General features: G+C 44.3%; 1 protein-coding gene across 11 annotated transcripts in view; it reads left to right on the forward strand.

Annotated features, from left to right (window-relative positions):
• The window catches only part of Esrrg (estrogen-related receptor gamma), a 617,835-nt gene that overhangs the window by 496,554 nt on the left and 102,512 nt on the right, over nt 1-18,769 (forward strand). The window lies entirely within an intron of this gene.

The following is an 18,769-nucleotide window of genomic DNA, read 5'->3' on the forward strand; positions in this document are numbered from 1 at the left end:
ATGAGCTAGGTGGCATGCTCTGAGGCCCCGTGATGAGCTGTGGAAGGTGGACACAGGCAAATCCTCGCAAACTCCCTGGCCAGCTATCCTGGCCTACACACTAACAAGGGACCCTGTCTCTAACAAAATGGAAGCCATCTAAAGATTGACATGTCAAACTACCTCTGCCCCCCACATGGGAGCCCCGTATTCACACACCCACTTGCGCACATGCACTTTCCATGAACAATATAATCATTGAAGGGATACCTTGGGGCATGCAGGTATATTTCTCTGAGCACACTAAACCTTTGCTTGCCATGTGGTCCTACCTTTGCTCTGCATTTGTCTGTGTGCACACACGCTCTCTGTTCATCCCTGTATGAATTCCAGCTTGTGTTCATCCCCAGCATGATTATTGTTTAGTTACTATTCACCTTAATGTTATCCAGGGCTGTATTTCCTAGAGGCGTGTCCAAAGTGTAGTGTAACACGGTTGAGTGCTGTCACTGGGAACTTTCCAGCACTGCAGGAAGGTGGGAGGGAGTTGGAAATATGAACATCAATGTGTTCTTGTCTTGACGTATGGTTGTTGTGTTTCTTGGGTTTGGGAATTAGCTGGACAAGAAACCTTCCACATGCATGGGTACCATTGATCCTTACAACACCAAGAGAAGATAGGTGTTCCCTTGTGTTATCTGGATTCTAAGCACTTAATAGAGTCAATGTCTTTTACTGATGCCACCTCAGTTATAAGTGTCACTGGGTATATGGTAGGAAGTAAATGTTTTAACTGTTAGGGTGCAAAGTAAGACTATTTTTAAATGGTATCTTCTATCAGAAATACTTAGATCATTCCATGACTATAGCTACTTTCTCCTTAATTTTTATTTTTTTAAATATTACGTTTTAAATATAAAACCACCAAAACTCCTTTCAAAACCACACCAGTCATTTATGGGAAAGGTTCATATCAATGTTGAATATTTTGAAAAAATATGTAATAAACTTGATTGACATCTGTCTGAATTTCTTCAGAAAAATTCTGGGCTTATTAATTAAGCTTCAGAGACACAAAGCATAGCTAAAAGGCATGGCCTGCTAGTGAGATAATTATGTGCATTGCCTTGGGGGAGAGAGCGAGAGCAAGAGTGTGAGAGAGACAGAGACACCTCCTCTCTTGGAGGGGATAAGGATTGAGACCAGAGTATCAGGCATGCCACACAAGTGCTATACCCCCTACGTCCCCAGCCCACATTTTTCTTAAAAGCATAGTGAATACATTTTCTGTTATCTATAGGTTTCTGACAGTAGGTCCAGGGAACTTCAGGTGTAATCTGCCCTTGTAGGGCTGGCAATCAGGTTAAGGGTCAACTGAACGAACTAAGAGAGCATAGACAGCATTGCTTATAAATATGGCTGGCACCAACTATCCCAAAAGTCAGCTCCTGAGATAAATGACAGCCCTAGTGCTGTAAGAAGTCCTGCAGAAATCCATGCCCCCTGGAAGGATGCATTTGTTCTTAGACTTGGAGAGGGTGAGAAAATGAACGGTCTTCCCTTATGGAGGTCACTATAATCAGCAGACTCTCATGGGTACCATGTTTCATGGCCAAGCTTTACCAAAGGCGGGGTTTGGAGATAAAGACTGGAATGAGAAGAGCCCTAGTTACTGTCTCTCAGTTCCAGGTCAGATACCTTTCCTGTAGAAAGTCATCCTCTGATCAGTCCCCAGCCTTATATGTGTCTGGACCATCAGTCAGTGAGGGGAACAGTGAAAGGCTTAGTTCATACACTCGTGCAGATATTTCAGTTGCCAACCAAGGACAACCCATATCACACTGGTGACAGTGTGGTTAGAAATGCAGAGACAGGCTTAAGAAGTGCGAATCTACCTAGCCTGGTACCTGGCAGGATTTGGAGATATTGTCGGAAGGATCGGTAATCATTATAACAGGAAAAGACGCAGAGCCCTATATTGTGAGAGATTCATCTGCCCTCTCACGCTGTCAGCCCAGGCTGCATGCTTGAACAGAAAAACCGAGGTGAATGGGTGAGTGAAATTTCGTCTTCTGTGGTTGGTGGCCTGCTTCCTATGCCCTGATGAATCATAGCACGTCTTCAGGAGGTTGGTATGGGCCTGAGGTGGCTTAGAATGTTTTGAGTTATGGATCCAGCATAGCTAAGAAGTCGGTTCTTCTAATGGATGGGGCTTTAATCAGATACCAAGGTTACCAAAGAGTGAGAATATTCTTGATCTCCTGTCCCCTCTTTTCACAACAAAACCCAAGGCTGTAACCAACGACGCCTTTTTTATTAGATATGTAGAATTGACAAAACTGCTCATTAAGTGCGACCTTTGCTATCCCACTCTTTGTCAAAGTCTTGAGAATATCACTGGGTATTCCTTTTGTGGTGTCATGAGCTTGATAGGAATAATTTTCCAGTATAACATAAAGAAAATACATTCTTTAAATTGGATAATAAATTGGATTTTTGTCCATTTGGAGAGGGTAGGTCAAGGTTAGTGCTCTGAGTGTGTTAGCCTGGAATAAGCAAGTGGAATGTATACATAAATATCACTTATGTGCCACTTACATTAAGTTTCGCTGAGGTTACACACCCAGAACTGTGTCCAACCTCTTATCCATATTCATTGGCTTGATATAAAAGCAAAATGGGGAGGGAGTGTTCATTGGAAAATATTCTGCATCTTGACAGCGGGCATCCAAAATGATGTCGTTGCAGATATTACCTCAAGGGATAGCAGATTCCTGTCAGGAGGCCAAACACACTGAGAGGTCGTTTCCTGTTCCCTGTGTGCCCCAATGTGCTGCTCTGCCTCACAGCCTTTCCCTACATGGGTTTAAAAGATGCTTAGTGCGTCAACAACAGATACAAGTCACAGAGCAGTGGAAGATGGCCACCTTTCATGGAGGTGTGTTTTCCTAAATACCCTCTTCCCATGGCCTAGGTCACATCGAATAGTGAATATTTTCACATGCACGTGATTAAGCATGATATGAATACATTGGAGGACGTGTGAGAATTGGTGTGTATTATTCAGTGACCCCAGACCTCCAACAAGCACACATACTGTCCAGAATCATCCTCCTTGGTTCTTTTTATTAGTTTGCTACGCTTTCATTGGTGTGTCCTCCAAACTATGTTGAAGAAAGTGAATAACTGAATGGATGAATAAAATTCTGAATCAATGAAGAGGACTCCCTGGGAGCACCACAGTCTGTGAATTGGCAAATTAGTCATGGGAGGAGAAACTGATCTAAAGGGTGTTAATTAGTAATGATGATTGGCCAGTGGGCCTGGCCTTGCTAAGTGCTTTGTGAATATTGAGTCATTTCTTTATTTCCCCTTTCTTTTTCTTAAATGCATCTTGCCTCTGAAGGGTTTGGGGAACAAAGGTTTTCAAGCATTTGTTCAAAGGCCCAGGATGTGGCTCAGTGGTTTGCCTGTGTGTTCTATCACTAGATGTTGTTTTAAAAAAAAAGGAAAGAAAGAAAGAAAGAAAGGAAAGAAGGAAGGAAGAAAGAAAGAGAGAGAGAGAGAGAGAGAGAGAGAGAGAGAGAGAGAGAGAGAGAGAAAGAAACAGATTTGTTTAAAATCATGCTACTGGTAAGTTACAGAGCAGAGAGTCAAACCCCAGATCCAGCTTCTGAACCTAAGCTTTCAAAAGAGACCTGGCACAGTTCGCTTACTCAGAGTTGAGGGCTCCTAAATTATGAGAGCTGACGTGGATTCTTAGTTTTCAGCTTTGACCGGCTGGGATGGACCACAGATGAGGAAGGCATGGGCTTTGCATCTTCCTGACTTGATGCTCGTAACTCAGAATATTCATGATTCACGTCCTCTGTGCATTTCAGTCGTGGGGTCTCTACATGGATTTTGTCTGCTAGGTACTTATGGTGAGCTTTGACCATACTGGTCATGTATACTGGATCTACTCTGCAAATGATACTCGTAATGTTTCCAAGGCATATAATAACTTCTCAGTTAAACAATTATATGCTGTGAAAAGTGGACTCAGATTTTAAAATTCCCCTAAGAACACTATTTTGATAGTAAGTAAACTTCGGAATAAGGATCCGTATTAAACTGTGTATTATCTGTGGTATTTTGTCATTTCACAAAACACTGTCACATACAAATGAGAACATACCAAAGCGGGGGGAAAGAAAGATCCTACTGTTTGCTAGAGTTTTTAAACATAATGCTATGGTTCTAATGTAGCAACTGAACAAGTAATTGTTCTAGCAGCAGCCAGTACAGGTGGATGGACTTTTAATTCTCGGTTTCCCCGTATGCGCACCCCCATCCTTCCTCTCCCCTTCTTCCACCTTTCTTGAGATGGGGTCTTGCTATGTATGCCCTGGTGTCCTCTAACTCATTATATAACTCAAGGTTGTGCTGCCTCAGTTTCCCCACATGCTGGGATCATTTGTTTGTGCCACCTCTCCTGGCTAGCTCCTATTTCTCTGAAAAGGAGACACAGGAACATGGGGAATATAGTTTCATTGCTGAATTCATTCGGTACAATAGAATGAAAAATAATCTCCAATGTTTTCTGTGGTCTTTTAATAATTTCTTTTTTATTCAGCCTCTTTAGGTAAACTTCTGGAAACATCGTTTGATACTTTCTTTTGTATTGAGCACTCTTGCAATCCTCCCTCCTACATATATACATAGTATTCTTTCAGACTCTTGTGCAAGCACGAGTGCCCCCCCCCAAATTTTACAGCATTAGGACACTGAGATATTAGGTAGCTTTTCACACGTCTTTGATTTCATAAAGTCCAATGTTTTTTAAAGGCACAAGAGGAGAAAAATAGTGAAAGTCATGTGTATTGGTGTGTATTGGTGCAGTGTATTGTTCCCTGTGTGATTTTCTAGGGCTGAATGCCAAATTAACTTGCCACTCATGAGCCTCTGATTCTGACAACGCCTACAGGGTTCTAGTGGATTGGTTTACCGTAAATCACGTGTCTCAAGGAAACCAAAGGGAGGTATGTCAACATCGATCCTGGCACGGAATTTGATTGTTATCTCCGGGCTCCTCATCTTTCCCAGATGCCTTTGAGAATTTCCAAGCACCCATCTACCTCCTGAGTTCATGGACTTTCCTGTGGTAATTCTTAGCATTAAGGGCACTGACTGCTCTTCCAGAGGTCTTGAGCTCAAATCCCAGCAAACACATGGGGGCTCACAACCATCAGTAATAAGATCTGATACCCTCTTCCGCTGTGTCTGAAGACAGCTATAGTGTACTTATACATATAAAATAAATAAATAAATAAATCTTAAAAAAAAAACCATGTACCATATATACTGATTATTAATTTACATGTAAAATTTGGCAACCACATCTATAAGTTTTTGAAATTAAAAATAAAACACAGGGGACTGGAGAGGTGGTCTAAGAGTAAAGAGAACTTGTTGTTCTTCCAGACCTGAGTTCAGTTCCCAGCACTCCTGGTGGACAGCTCACAGCCGCCTGTCACTCCAGTTCTAGGGATCCAACAACAACTGCTAGCACAGATATGATACAATTCACACACAGAAAGAAAGAAAGAAAGAAAGAAAGAAAGAAAGAAAGGAAGGAAGGAAGGAAGGAAGGAAGGAAGAAAAAAAGAAAGCTTTAAAGAATAGCGCGCGCGCACACACACACACACACACACACACACACAGGCACACACACACACACACACACACAAAGAAAACTTTAAAGAACAACACATGGTACCAAGGGAAGGTAATAAGGTTTTCAGACCCATTCCTGCTATCCATAGACCAAACTACAGACTCCTAGCCAGACTTAGTATACCTCAGCTGGTCCACGGATGCTGTGGGGAGAATCAGGGCAACCTACCAAGACTAGGCAAACGCACAAACCTATCAGGGCAGATCCATCCTATATCTGTCTGTTCCTTCGAGGGCAAGTTTAATTTTACCCTCGAATTCAATGTGATTTGTATATTACTCTGTGAGTCTTTTTAAAATATGTAAATAGGGCATTTGCTAAACTGCCTTTATTTAGTGTTCTCTTAAGTGATCATAAAATTTTAATGACTATTATTACTGATACTCTAATAAGTACTTCAATGAATTTTCTGGTGGTTAAATATAATTTGTATCTGACTCTAGAATCTCAATATGGGAATTTTAATATTGAAGCATTACTGTAAAATATTCACGCCATCAGCCTTCCATATTGCAATACCGTAGAATAAATGCATGTTGATTTGAACTTAAATCTTTCTGACACTCACTGGTTTGGGTGTCATGAAATCTTGTAATGCATTAGCCATTCCGCCAAGGGAAAGTAGCTGACATTTTTAGAGCACTTACAAACCGATGTTAAAATTCTTCCCCCAACCCAAGGAGGCCTTCACTTTCACAGCCTAATTTTGGACCCATCTATGGGTTATTTCCACAGGAAGATAAGGTTAGCCTTTCAGGAGCTCTAAGTGCTCAGTGGGGTAGGCCAGGTTGACAGGACATTCTTGTTATCAGCTGACTGTTGTCGGTGGAGAAGCCATGGACATAGCTCTTTCCTTGCTGGATGTGGACAAACTCTGGGTCCCTTTGAACTCTACTGGGGGGGAGGGCGGTACTCTGCCTTCAAGTTAAAAGTCCCTACCTGAGGAGTGGTTTTGTTTGTTTTAAGCAGGACCAGCCATTAGGAACAAATGTTCCCTTTCTTATGTAAAAGATTAGCTGGAGGCTAAAGTTTCCCTGGGCCCCTGATTGTGTGTGCTGCCGTTTGATTCAGGGTTACACACGGGACAGGTTTTTAACAAACTCCCTGGTTGTCCTGTTATAAGTCATAAGTCATGAATGAAAACGTTCCATAATTAGTGCTACCTATTTATAACCTTCAGCCACCCATCTTTTCAGGAGCACTTTCATGGGACCTTGGGTTGGTTTAACAGAAGGCTTGCTTAGCCTGTGGTCTGTTTGCAGCTTATAGGAGAGCCTTGTCTGACTAATGCAATGTACTGAAGCCATTAGGTGAGGGAAGCTAAGAGGTAGTTGGCATCACAGATACTGGAGACATGGATCTGAGTTTTTGTTATGAAAATATCACCTGGTGGGTGCACAGGCTTTCCTTGAAGAGATCACCACAAACGCTGGGGATTTATTTGCCATTTGAAAAAGAAAATGGAGGTTGCTAGGGTGATAGGATTCTTGTCCAAAAGAGTAGGAACTGTCTTTATCCAGGAATCTTGGGGGGACATCAATTCTCTCATCTTGGGGGCAGAGGAAAGACTTTAAAGTTAATACTATAGCTTCCCTGTTACTCCTTCCTCCTCTGCTGCTCACAGGCAAAGGTGAAGAGCAGCCCTGGGTCCCCTGTGCCTAGTAGAGACACCACAGGAACAGCAGGAAGAGTTCTGGAGATAAGAGTGGGGAGGAGAGCTCTGCTCTTGGGGGTCGTGGCCATTTGTAAAATCACCACAAGCCTTAGCAGAGCCTGGACTTGTGGTGACAGACCTCAGACAGACCTCAGGACTTGTAGGCAGGCTGGCAGCCATGACTGTAGTTATCAGGGGTTCAGCGGGTCCCATCTCAGCTGCTCTTTTAAGCCCCGTAAAGTAGTGGTGGGGTGGGGGAGAGAGTTCAGTGGATAAAACCACCTGCCTCCTAAGTCTTAAAGATCCCAATTAGTATCCTCAGAACGCACATGCATCCAAGCACAGCAGCACTGGAGTGTAAGCACAGGAGAGAAGAGAGAGGGCAGTCTTGAGGGTCAGCAAGCCCAGAGCATGCAGCCATGAGACCTTCCTCAAGAAAGGGATGAGGTGAGGAATAATACCCAAGGCTGTTTTCTGACTACCACACTTATACCTTACTTACACACACACACACACACACACACACACACACACACACACACACACAGGAGATGCGAAGAAGAGGGGAAAATTGACCTTTTTCTAATCCCTCTTGTGATTAAATGCTGTAGTGTGGGGAGGATTCTTATGGTAGGACTCAGCCAATCTAACGTTTGGGAGTGTCGTGGCTCTGGGTACCCACCCCTCAATGGGTCCCCAGCAGAACATATAACTAAAGATTCTATCCCAGTTTCCTGGTGGGCATTCAGTGATAACAGAAGGCCCCACCCTATCCTGCAGGGTGAGCTGCTTTTCTATGAGCCAGCCTAGGGACACACAGTAATAGGAACCAGGTCCCTGGAGCCCATCTTCCGCGACTAGCAGCGGTTACGGCATATCCTGAAAAATACAGAATTCTGGCTGCAGACCTGGAGCCAGGTAATGCTTCTGGCTAGAGCCAGCAAATGTCTGATTTCACTAGTGTGTTCAGAACGAAGTGGGGCCTTCAGAAGGTCTGTAGTAGGCCTTCTGGACAGTGTTTGCTTTTCCCCCTTGAGTAACAATGACAGCAAACACTGAAACCAGAGTTGGAAGGCTCTGTTATGGCGAGGGTGGATCAGTCAGCTGATCAAGATGCTGTGCACCAACCCAGTGACTTCCCATCCAGGCTGGGTACTGTGAGCTGCTGTCCAGTGGATGGCACCATGTGGCCCACTGAATTTTGGGGTGGTTCATCAAGTAGGGGGTATTTCAAAATATCTATATATAAATCCTAAGGTTGCTCAGAAGCCTGCCCACTTAGGTAGATCAGCTAATGAGCTATAGAGCAGAAAGTACTTATTTACCCCTAGAGCTTAACACATAGCTTCTCTTCCTTGGCACTCTGAGAGTCTGCCTAGGCGGTAGTCTTTGTAAACAAAGTCATCTCACAGGTATTTCACCTAAGGTTGGCTTTAACCTGCCTGAAGGTTTGTGGTCAACAAAAGCCTTTGGGGACAGATCTTTAGTCTCTTTGAAGTAAAAAGTCACTGCTTGCTGTGCAGTGTGACAGGCTCGGCACCCAGACAGGCACAGGTCTGAAGAGAGCAAGGGAGACAGAAAGAATCAACCTTCCTGCCATCCTAGCAGTTGAAAAATATTAGATAGTTTCCTTAATCCACCCGTGACTCTTCCGTCTCCTTCTCTCCCGCTAATCCGCCTTTTGTCATCCAGGGGATTAGACAATTAAAGCACACCGAAGGGGCCTTCATGTATCTGGGCCGTGGGTTCTATCATGCGTCCCTCAATTATTTCCTGGAGTTGGATTTTTTTTTTTTCTTCTTTAAACCCTCCCAGGGATGTCAAGTTGAGTAAGTTAAGACACCCTGCTCCCTGGGCTGTTTATGCCTCGCTGCCTTATTAAAGACACTAGCTAAACAGAAAATGGAGTATAAATATGTTTGATGAGTCATTTGAAGATTTAGCCAAGGGACATTACAATTCACTCCTGAGTCCAAGTCTTCCAGGACTCCTCTCTGCGGGACACTTCCCCTGCGAGAACTGACAAGGCTGTATGCCTTACTTTATTGTGATACTGACATTTAAACAATAAAATAAAGCCATTTAAAACAAATAGTAATGCTTTAAGTGTCTGGGCTGTCAAGATATCAAATTATATAACTTGGAAAAAAATCAGAATTCATTGTTAATGGTATGCACTTAACACGGAGGGTCGCGGAGGACTCTGCCTGTGCACATTCAGTTTCTGCGATGGAGCACACGGGCTCTATTCCTTCAGACGGAACTGACTGGATCCTCTTAAATGGACTTGACTCCAGCACAATCACTGTATTCAAATGTCAAAAAGAAGGAGAGCGGGAGAGAGAAGATGTCACAGAGGGTCACAAATTGTGTTGGATTTTGACAGATTGTAGCCTTGCTCTACAAGAGCGGTAACATCTCATTTGTCACCGCTTGATCTGTAAGCGGGAGAATGGGAGCAGAAGGCCCTCCATCTCCTACACAATTTAATCGCTCCAAGGCGGACAGTGGAGGAACCAAGCCACCTGCGTGCACGGTGCACCGATGATCTGTTTTAATTTAATCCCTGGACATCTGGATGAGAGTGTGTACCCTCTCTCTGTCACCTGCGAAGGGTGTGTTTCTATAAAGCCCAGGTATGGAGTTCGGGGAAGAGGTATAGACAGTTTGGTGCAGCCCAGATAACATGGCATGAGGAAGATGCCCAAAGGAGCAAACCATGAAACCATGAGACCAGTGGAGGGAAAGCTGTTTATGTTAAAAAGTCAGCAATGCTAGCCAAGCTTCTAGCACCTTTCAGAGCTGCTCAGAAAAGTGAAACTGGTTCCTCATTCATACCCAGTATCTCTCAAATATGTTTGGAGTTTATATTACTCAGTGACAAACAATAGATGAGAAACTTAGAGGACTTTTAAAATCCCCAGAGCCCCACCCCTGGGAAGGAGTTTAGAATGCCACCCACAGAGCTGAACATCAGAGATGTTCTCCAGAGGTGTCTACCCATGGGACTGACAGTGAGATATGAGCCTCCTAACACTGGTAGGTGCAGGAGGGAACACTCCTTATGTCATCCAATGATGTAATTGTCAACACACCGAGCGTCCTGTCACAATAGCTGGGCGCCTGTGTGTGGTCTTGCAGGAAGCACGTTAAGGCTCCTTACATGTCCTCTTGGCATCTCATAGATAGAAACCCATATAGTATATTTGATAAATTAAAAAGGAGCGACTTCTGTTTGGGTTATAAAGAAGTGTCAACACCATCTCTCTTTGTTCAAGGTCTCTCTCTATAACGCCAGAACCCTGCAGGCTGAGACAGAAGGATCTAGAGTTTTGGGTCAGTTCATGCAACCTAACAATGCTTTGTTTAAAAAGGCATCTAAGGGGCTGTGGCAGTCACACAATCTATAATGTGTTCGGCACACATGAAGGAGGACCCAAGTTTAATCCTCAGATCTCATATAAAGAAATCTGGTGTAATGATGTACCCTTGAAAGCCCAGCTCTGGGGAGGCAGAAGCAGGAAGATCACTGATTTTAGCCACCAGCCTAGCGTAACTGTGGAGGAGCCCAGGGCCTCAGTGAAAGACTCTATCTGAAAAATGGATTATGTTTAAGTTGTAATACCTGAGGTTGACCTCTGACCTCCACACACAAATATACACCTGTATGATCACATAAAAGAACACACACACACACACACACACACACACACACACACACACACACACACAGTCAACCAACTATATATTAAACCAACTGAAATCAATCAAAAAACTGCAACAAAAACCCTCACATATCCCATGGTCCAAAGCTCATCAAATAATGACTTTTTGCCACAGAGAAGAAAGCAGTAAGATAGGGTCTCATATACTCCATAGGAACACTCTTGCAATCATAAGATGGTAACGTGGCAGCAACCTGTGACAAGAGCCAATTTTTTTATTCATAAGAATTCTGGTTTTTAAATGAACAGTCAAATGGTTTCTTAAGTAGAGTCCATTTCAGGAAAAGTCCCCAAGAGCCATCCAGAACTTTCCAAAAGACTTTCCCTAGTCTTCAAGGACTCTCTCCACAAGACAAAAGAAAACTTTCTCTGGAATTACTTTAAGATGTCGTGGAAACCAGAAACAGTTTACAGTGCTGTTGGCAAAAGCTGAAAATGTCGCTGCTGGCGATGATTCTGATATTGTCACCACCAGAGGGGAAGCCCTGGACTGGGTGAGTTATCCTGCTTAGTCCAGCCTCTGCATTTACTTGGCTCTCACTCCCATAATTCCCAGCCACAGATTTTCTAAGCACTATTTGTGTAGGAGGCGTATATGTGTCTCCACAGCCCATGACTAAGTAACTCCACCCTGTGGCTACAGGCTCCCGAGCTGGCAGCCCAGCTTATGAGATGAAGACGTCCCTCAGAACAGTTTGGAGGAGCTTGGGTTTTATCGTGGGATGTTGAGGGAGCCTAACAGGACATGGTTCTGACACTAATGGTACAGTGAGTGAAACAGAAGAGATGATTGGGGAGTTACTTCCTGTCTCACAAGATCGAGCTGTCCTGATGTGCTCGGACCAAGAGCAGAGAAGAGGTGAGGAATGGAAGACAGAAGAGGGCTAGAGCAGAAAGAGGCTCACACTGTGAAGGGAGTCTCAGATGCCTTCAGATGTTGTTTTAAAGTCATGGAGGGCCACCACCAAGTTCCTTCAGGTCTTTAATGTTACCCAAGGTACCTGTTCATCCACTTCAATCATGGCCCCCAGAGTTAAAAGAATTCTTTGCCAGCCTCAGCTTGCTCCCTCCTCTCCCCTCCCTACTCCTTCCTCTCCCTTCTCCCTCTCAACTCCCTTCTCTTCCCTTTCCTCCTATTCTTTTTATGTCTCCTCCTTCCTTTTCTTTATTTCCAAGAGTAATTTTTTTAAAAAAATCTATTTACTACCTCTACTAGTGTGTGTGTGTGTATGTGTGTATGTGTGTGTGTTTTTGTGTGTGTGTATGTGTGTGTATGTGTGTATGTGTGTGTATGTGTGTGTGTATGTGTGTATGTGTGTATGTGTGTGCGTGTGTGTGTGTGTGCGCGTGTGTATGTGTGTATGTGTGTGTATATGTGTGTATGTGTGTATGTGTGTGTGTATGTGTGTATGTGTGTATGTGTGTATGTGTGTATGTGTGTATGTGTGTGTATGTGTGTGTATGTGTGTGTATGTGTGTGTATGTGTGTATGTGTGTGTATGTGTGTATGTGTGTATGTGTGTGTGTTTGTGTGTATGTGTGTGTTTTTGTGTGTGTGTATGTGTATGTGTGTGTATGTGTGTGTGTGTGTATGTGTGTGTGTGTATGTGTGTGTATGTGTGTGTGTATGTGTGTATGTGTGTCTGTGTGTGTATGTATGTGTGCGTGTGTGTATGTGTGTGTGTTTGTGTGTATGTGTGTGTCTGTGTGTGTATGTATGTGTGCGTGTGTGTATGTGTGTGTGCGTGTGTGTGTATGTGTGTGTGTGTGTGTGTGTGTGTGTGTGTGTGTGTGTGTTGTAGGCGTGGGAGTGAGGGATATTGACACCCCCCTGGCATACATTCAGAGGTCAGAGGGAAATGTTGAGAGTCAGTTCTCTCCTTCTGCCTTTCTGTGGGTTTCAGGATTGAACTCAGGTCATCAGCCTCCCATGGAAAACACATGCAGCCATCTTCCAGGCCCAAGAAGAAGCCTGGAGAGTGTCAGGAGTATGGAAACCGCCATTTATTCTTCCTGTTCATAACTCAGCCTTGGGGATTCTTCTGGATTTCTCTCACACTGTTCATCCCCTAACCTGCTGTAGGACAGATCTCCACCCTTCCTCCTCCAAGCTCCTGAAATGATCCCCACTGAGATCCAGTTCCTCGATGTCTCAGAGATGCCTATGATAACATTCACCCTCTTCAGTAGTCATAACACTGCCATTCATATGCACAACCTTGATTTCCTCCACAGGCTTCACCGTGGGGCATAGGTTTTGGTCGATTTGCCCACTCATGGCCAGCTTCTCGTGCTCCAGTATCTTTGCTGTTCATTCTCTCCATCAGCATGACCCGTCCACCACTTCTGCATGGTGGATCTTCGTGTTCCTAGGAAAGAATCTCTCCTATTGTTAGTCCTTGGGCCTGATCAGTTGCTCCTCCCACTGCATGTCCTGCAGGCCTCTGCCTTAGCTTCTCGTGCCACTAAGTCATCCTATGGATTCTCTCTAGCAGGGAGGACAGACCATAAGTTTTCTCCGTGTTTGGCCTCCATTCTTTGGTACGTTGAAACATAGCATGGTATTTACAACCCAGAACATCTCCCAGCAAGAGTGCTGATTAGGTCTTGGTACCCCATATTCCAGAAGACATCGGCTGGAGGCTTGCTTGGATTTCATGCATGTGGTACACATGAGTATATGTGTGCGTGTCTCTGTGTGTTACATTTGCAACGGACTACACTTTTTACCTTTTTTTTTTGTTTTTGTTTTGTTTTTGCTTTTGCTTTTTTTATCTCGTACCTCTACCGAGCTATGTTAATGTCAGTTCTTTCTACTGGTGCCTCAAGAGAATCGGGCCATTGACTTGGGTGGGAAGGAAATACAGGATAGACAGACAGACAGACAGATACACGTGCAGCTCCATGTGCCTTCCTAGGACTTGCTATCTAGCAAGTACCATTCTAGGCTTCTTCACTCATCTTGATTGTTTGTCTCAGGGCACTGTGATGCTTGAAACCATTTTATCGTGAGTGACATGGGCACTTTCTTTACTCTGAGTACATTTCCTTTGCCAACTTCTTCACGGAGTTATTGTTCCAGTGAACACACAGAAGACATGGCTTAGCACATGATAAGTGCCCAGTGTCAACTAAGATGCTCACATGTGTACATACGTGTAAGCATTTTTGTTTCCTCCTCTTCCTACAGACATGGAACTTGAGGCTCTGCTGCTGTTTGTGTTGTCTTCCCAAACTTGTGGCTAGGCATAGCTCGGCTGCTGGATGGTCAGTCAGCTGAAGCCCCTAGAGCAAAGCACACTTCCTCTAGATAGGCAGAGGCTATTTAAAGATGTCTTACCTCATACAGCCTAAGTCAGTTGGGGATGGGTGGGAAGGATGTTTTCTCATTCCTTAAATACTTTCACTCTGTAAGAGTCATCAGTTTAGCACATTACAGACACAAGGACATGAGTGCTGGATGCAGTTGGCTGACGGGGAGATCACAAAGCCCTGGTTGTCTAGACTTGATGTTCTTCTGTCAACACCAGCCATTCCAGTTTGAGAAACAGGATGAGTTTTGGACCCTGAAATCAAAGAAAGAACAAAGTATCTTGTACAACGGAAGCAGCCCTCCCTCTCGTGGCATCTTGTGTTCTTAAAAAATTGTCTGTCTTAATAACTTGTGCTTCTGTGGCTTAAGATGTGACCTCCAAATTGAAAAGAACATCCGCTGTTCTACACTGTGCTCTCTAGCAAATAGTTCATGGGAAGTAAACAGGGCCCTTCTGCTGCAGTGGACCTAATGTTCCTAGAGACTGATCACCCATGAGGGGTGACACATGCTAGTGGGAAGGCACAGGAAGCCATCATGCATTAAATATGAAAGGAGAGAACTTTCAAAGGAGACTGAGACATGTAAAACATGAGGTGACAGCCACCACCAGAAAGAATCGCAGAGCGAGATTCTGTGTGACAGAGCGAACCTTGTCAGAACCGGACAGCACATGCCATCATATAGAAAGTGTCCATTAACTGTGCCCTCACATCAGCAACAATGCAACTCTTGTCCATCTTGTATCTGCCTTAATCATGCCAGAGTATTTTTAAGGAGGAAAATAGACTGTGACCAACATAGTTTTTAGTTAAGATATTTTGGTTAACTAGAAACTATTCGAGTTGCTCAGTACAGCACTATGCATTCTTCGAAGAGCAGGCATTGTTCAAACCGTAACCCCAGTTATTGCTTTTCTTACTCCTGGAAAGGCAAACTAACCCAGAGCCGCATCTCAACCCTAAACACGTAATTTCTATATACCTGTGGTCAAGAAGTAACTCCCATTTTATAAAGCATGAAAGAGAGTAGGAAACAAAATTCAGAGCCAGTAACTAGGAAAGGACCTCGCACAGCAGAGACTCCTGCTCAGCGCAGAAGCCATGGGTGTCTGCCACTCGCTTGTCCACTTTCGCAGACACAATTCTTCCCCCTTTTCCTCCCCTTGGTGATTCTAATTTTAGAGGTGCTCTGTGGACTAGAGGGATGCAGTACAGCTGCTTTACTAACAAGATGCGATCTGATTGCTTCATTAGGTTTTAATAATATGCTTGGTGGTTTCTGATTCTTTAAATGAGTTCAGATCCCTGAGAACCATCAGACCGGGGCACTGTATCACCGCCTCTGGCCGGAGAGGCAGGTCAAGCTCACAGCTGCAGTGGGCACATCAGTCGTTGAGCCCAATATAGAACAGTGGTGTCTACATCCAGTGTGTGGCTACTGGGACAGCCCCACCTGCACAGAAAAGCCCTGTGATGCTGTCCAGCCCCATCCTTCTTGTCACCCGGGAAGTAGGAGATCCAAGGAGGATAAGCTCACGATTTGGTGAACGTGTGATTCCCCAAGAAGGACTTAGGATGGCTAAAAATATCTTCTCCTCTCTCGAAATCATGATCGCCACAGAAAAGGCGGCGATGAATTTATAACCTGAATGCATACATTAAAACGCAAGCCACTGTGCATACACGGTACACCCATTGTTTCAGGAAGAGTGTCCTCAGAACCCAGAGCCTCGGAAAAAGCAATAAAGGATAATATTTAAGCTGATAAAAGATGCAAACATGGCTTTATTGGGTTTCTAAATTCAAATTAAAAGAATAAATATCTCATCAGCGACACTAATTAAAGATTGGCCAAAGATTTGTCTGTGTCTCCTACAGCAAATACCAATCAGAACTGATAAAGAGAAGTAACATTTATTGGACTTCAGTTATAGACAGAAGCGATGATCACGGAGTCTGCTTTTCCCGAGGAATGCTCACTCGATTCTAACTTGGCATTCAGGTGGCAAGAGAGAGAGAGCCCTGAAAACCACTCCATCCTGTCACTGCCACTCAGTGAAAGTCTGTCTGGTGTGGAGTCGCCTTCAGAGATTTCCTTGTAGAAACTTCTGTCTTTTGTTTTTGCATGTTTCTGTGTGCTTTCCGGGTTTTTGATTGACACCACTGTTCACACACACACACACACACACACACACACACACACACACACACACACATGCGCGCACCACTTAACATCAAATGAACTTTTTAATCTCATTTTATTTTACAATAATTCTTTAAATACTTGCTTGTTCTCTAACAAAAGACAGAAAGGGCAAGGACCTAGCTTGGAGGAAGGGGAAGTGGGGGGAGCTCCACTTCCCCAAGCCTCGTGCTTTGGATTTCATGTACAAATGGACTTTTGGACTAGGCAAATGTCCACAGGTACATAATAAATACAACAGACGACACGGAGATCAACCTGGCCAAACACGTGCTGCTCTCAGCCTCCATGGCTGCTTTTCTTGGCGTCCAATGCCAACCATTTTCCTCATGGAGTTGTGTGGATATGGACAACATTCGGATGGAACCACTCTTAGCTCTGCAGTGATTGGACTAGGAGAGAGGACTGTCTCAGCCTTTGTAGGCAGCAGACTCCTGTTGATGTGGCTCTCCTGTGGCTTCACAGGGCAGCACACCATTAAGGATTCAGTCACTGAGAGAGCAGAGGAGCAGTGTCTGGGGATAGCCCCTTGCCAAGAATCCCCTAATGATACACAGATTCTAGCCATGGAGATGGACAGTCAGGAAAATGCTCACAGAATGAGCAGAAGGACCCAAGGTTGATCCTGGATGGCCGGAGAGATGGTTCAGCAGTCAAGAGCACTTGTTGCTGGTGCGCAGGACCCACGTCCAGTTCCCAGCCTGCATGTGGCGTTCACAAGTATCTGAAGCTCTAGTTCCAGGAAATCTGTCATTCTCCTCAGGCTTCTGTGGGCACCAGACGCGCACCTGGTGCACTTACATATCTGCAGGTCAAACGCTCATGCACATAAAGTTGACATGGTGGTGCTTGTCTTTGATGCCATCGCTGGAGAGGCAGAGCAGCAGATCTTGCCATTCTTAGAGCCCGCCATCCATTTGTTAGCTCTAGACTCAGTGAGAGACCTTGTTTGAAACTCAGGAGCAACCCCCAACATTGACTCCAGGCTTACACAGGCTCATGAACATACATGCACATGCACCCCACACACACATGTACCCACAACTTTTCTCTCAGACACAAAAATGCTGTGATAAAAAAAAATTATCTTTCTCTGTGGGTGAGATGAGAAGGTTGGTGAGAGCTTCGTGGCATCACCTCCCTGCCCCCACCTCAACAGTCAAACGTTATCCACGAGTGTAGGTAGACACATGTCTACTTGAAGCCACTTTTGCTAGCAGATACACGAAACAGTGAAGTTGAAATAACTCTCAGCGTGACCCCAGCATGCAGCTGTTATCACTCCCCCACCTTTTTTGTATGTACACGTTACATGTCAGGCACATTAAAATTCGTATTTAAATTTCAAATGAGTTAAGTACACCGTGGCTTTCAGATACATGAGTGGTTTTTGTTCCTCTCGTGTTATATTAATATTAATATCATGGAATCTTCTAGACCCTTGCATTCCTTGCTGACTATCTGATAATTGGGTTGGGGGAGAGTAGCGGGGGTCATCTCGGTTTGGCTTATCTCCTCGAGGGAGAGGGCAGCCAGTAATAAAAGGGAAGGGAAGGCCATCAAGTGGTAACAAAAAATTGAAAAGAAGATTGAATCTCTGACCAATTTGAAACATATCCCAGAGAATCCATAGAGAAAAAGATAAAGTGTGTGCACGAGTAAGTTAGCTAAACAGGTTACCCACAGTGAGAGCAAATGGAGTTAGCCCATTGTCCATGTTTAATTTCCTATTAGTCCCTGGCGTTTACAACCACGTCTGAGTCGGGGCATCTGTAAATTCAGTTAAATACAGTGCATTGTCTAAAGGTATCACAGCTCCAATCAGTCACCCCAGGTGCTGATAAGGAGCCCCTTGTATTATTGAATCTACAATGGGGAGGCCCTGCAAACTCCAAGATAAGGGGCAGGTATTTCGTGGTTTTCTTTTTCTTTCTTTCTTTCTTTTAACTTATGGGGGCAAGAAAAGGAAGGTAGTGGTTGCCACTGCCCTGACCTCTCTGACAGTTATTGCTGCTTTCTGATTTGCTTTATGGGGGCAATGCAATTTTGTTTTTCTGTTTTCCTTTTGGTGAGTATATTATGTCTCTCCTTGGTTTTAACTTAGAAGTCTATGAATCGCAGAGAAGACAGGTGGGCAGTAGGGTGTGTGGGTACCAAGCAGGACACCAGAAACGCAG

This window comes from Rattus norvegicus, chromosome 13 (assembly GCF_036323735.1).
Source record: "Rattus norvegicus strain BN/NHsdMcwi chromosome 13, GRCr8, whole genome shotgun sequence".
Lineage (NCBI taxonomy): Eukaryota > Metazoa > Chordata > Mammalia > Rodentia > Muridae > Rattus > Rattus norvegicus.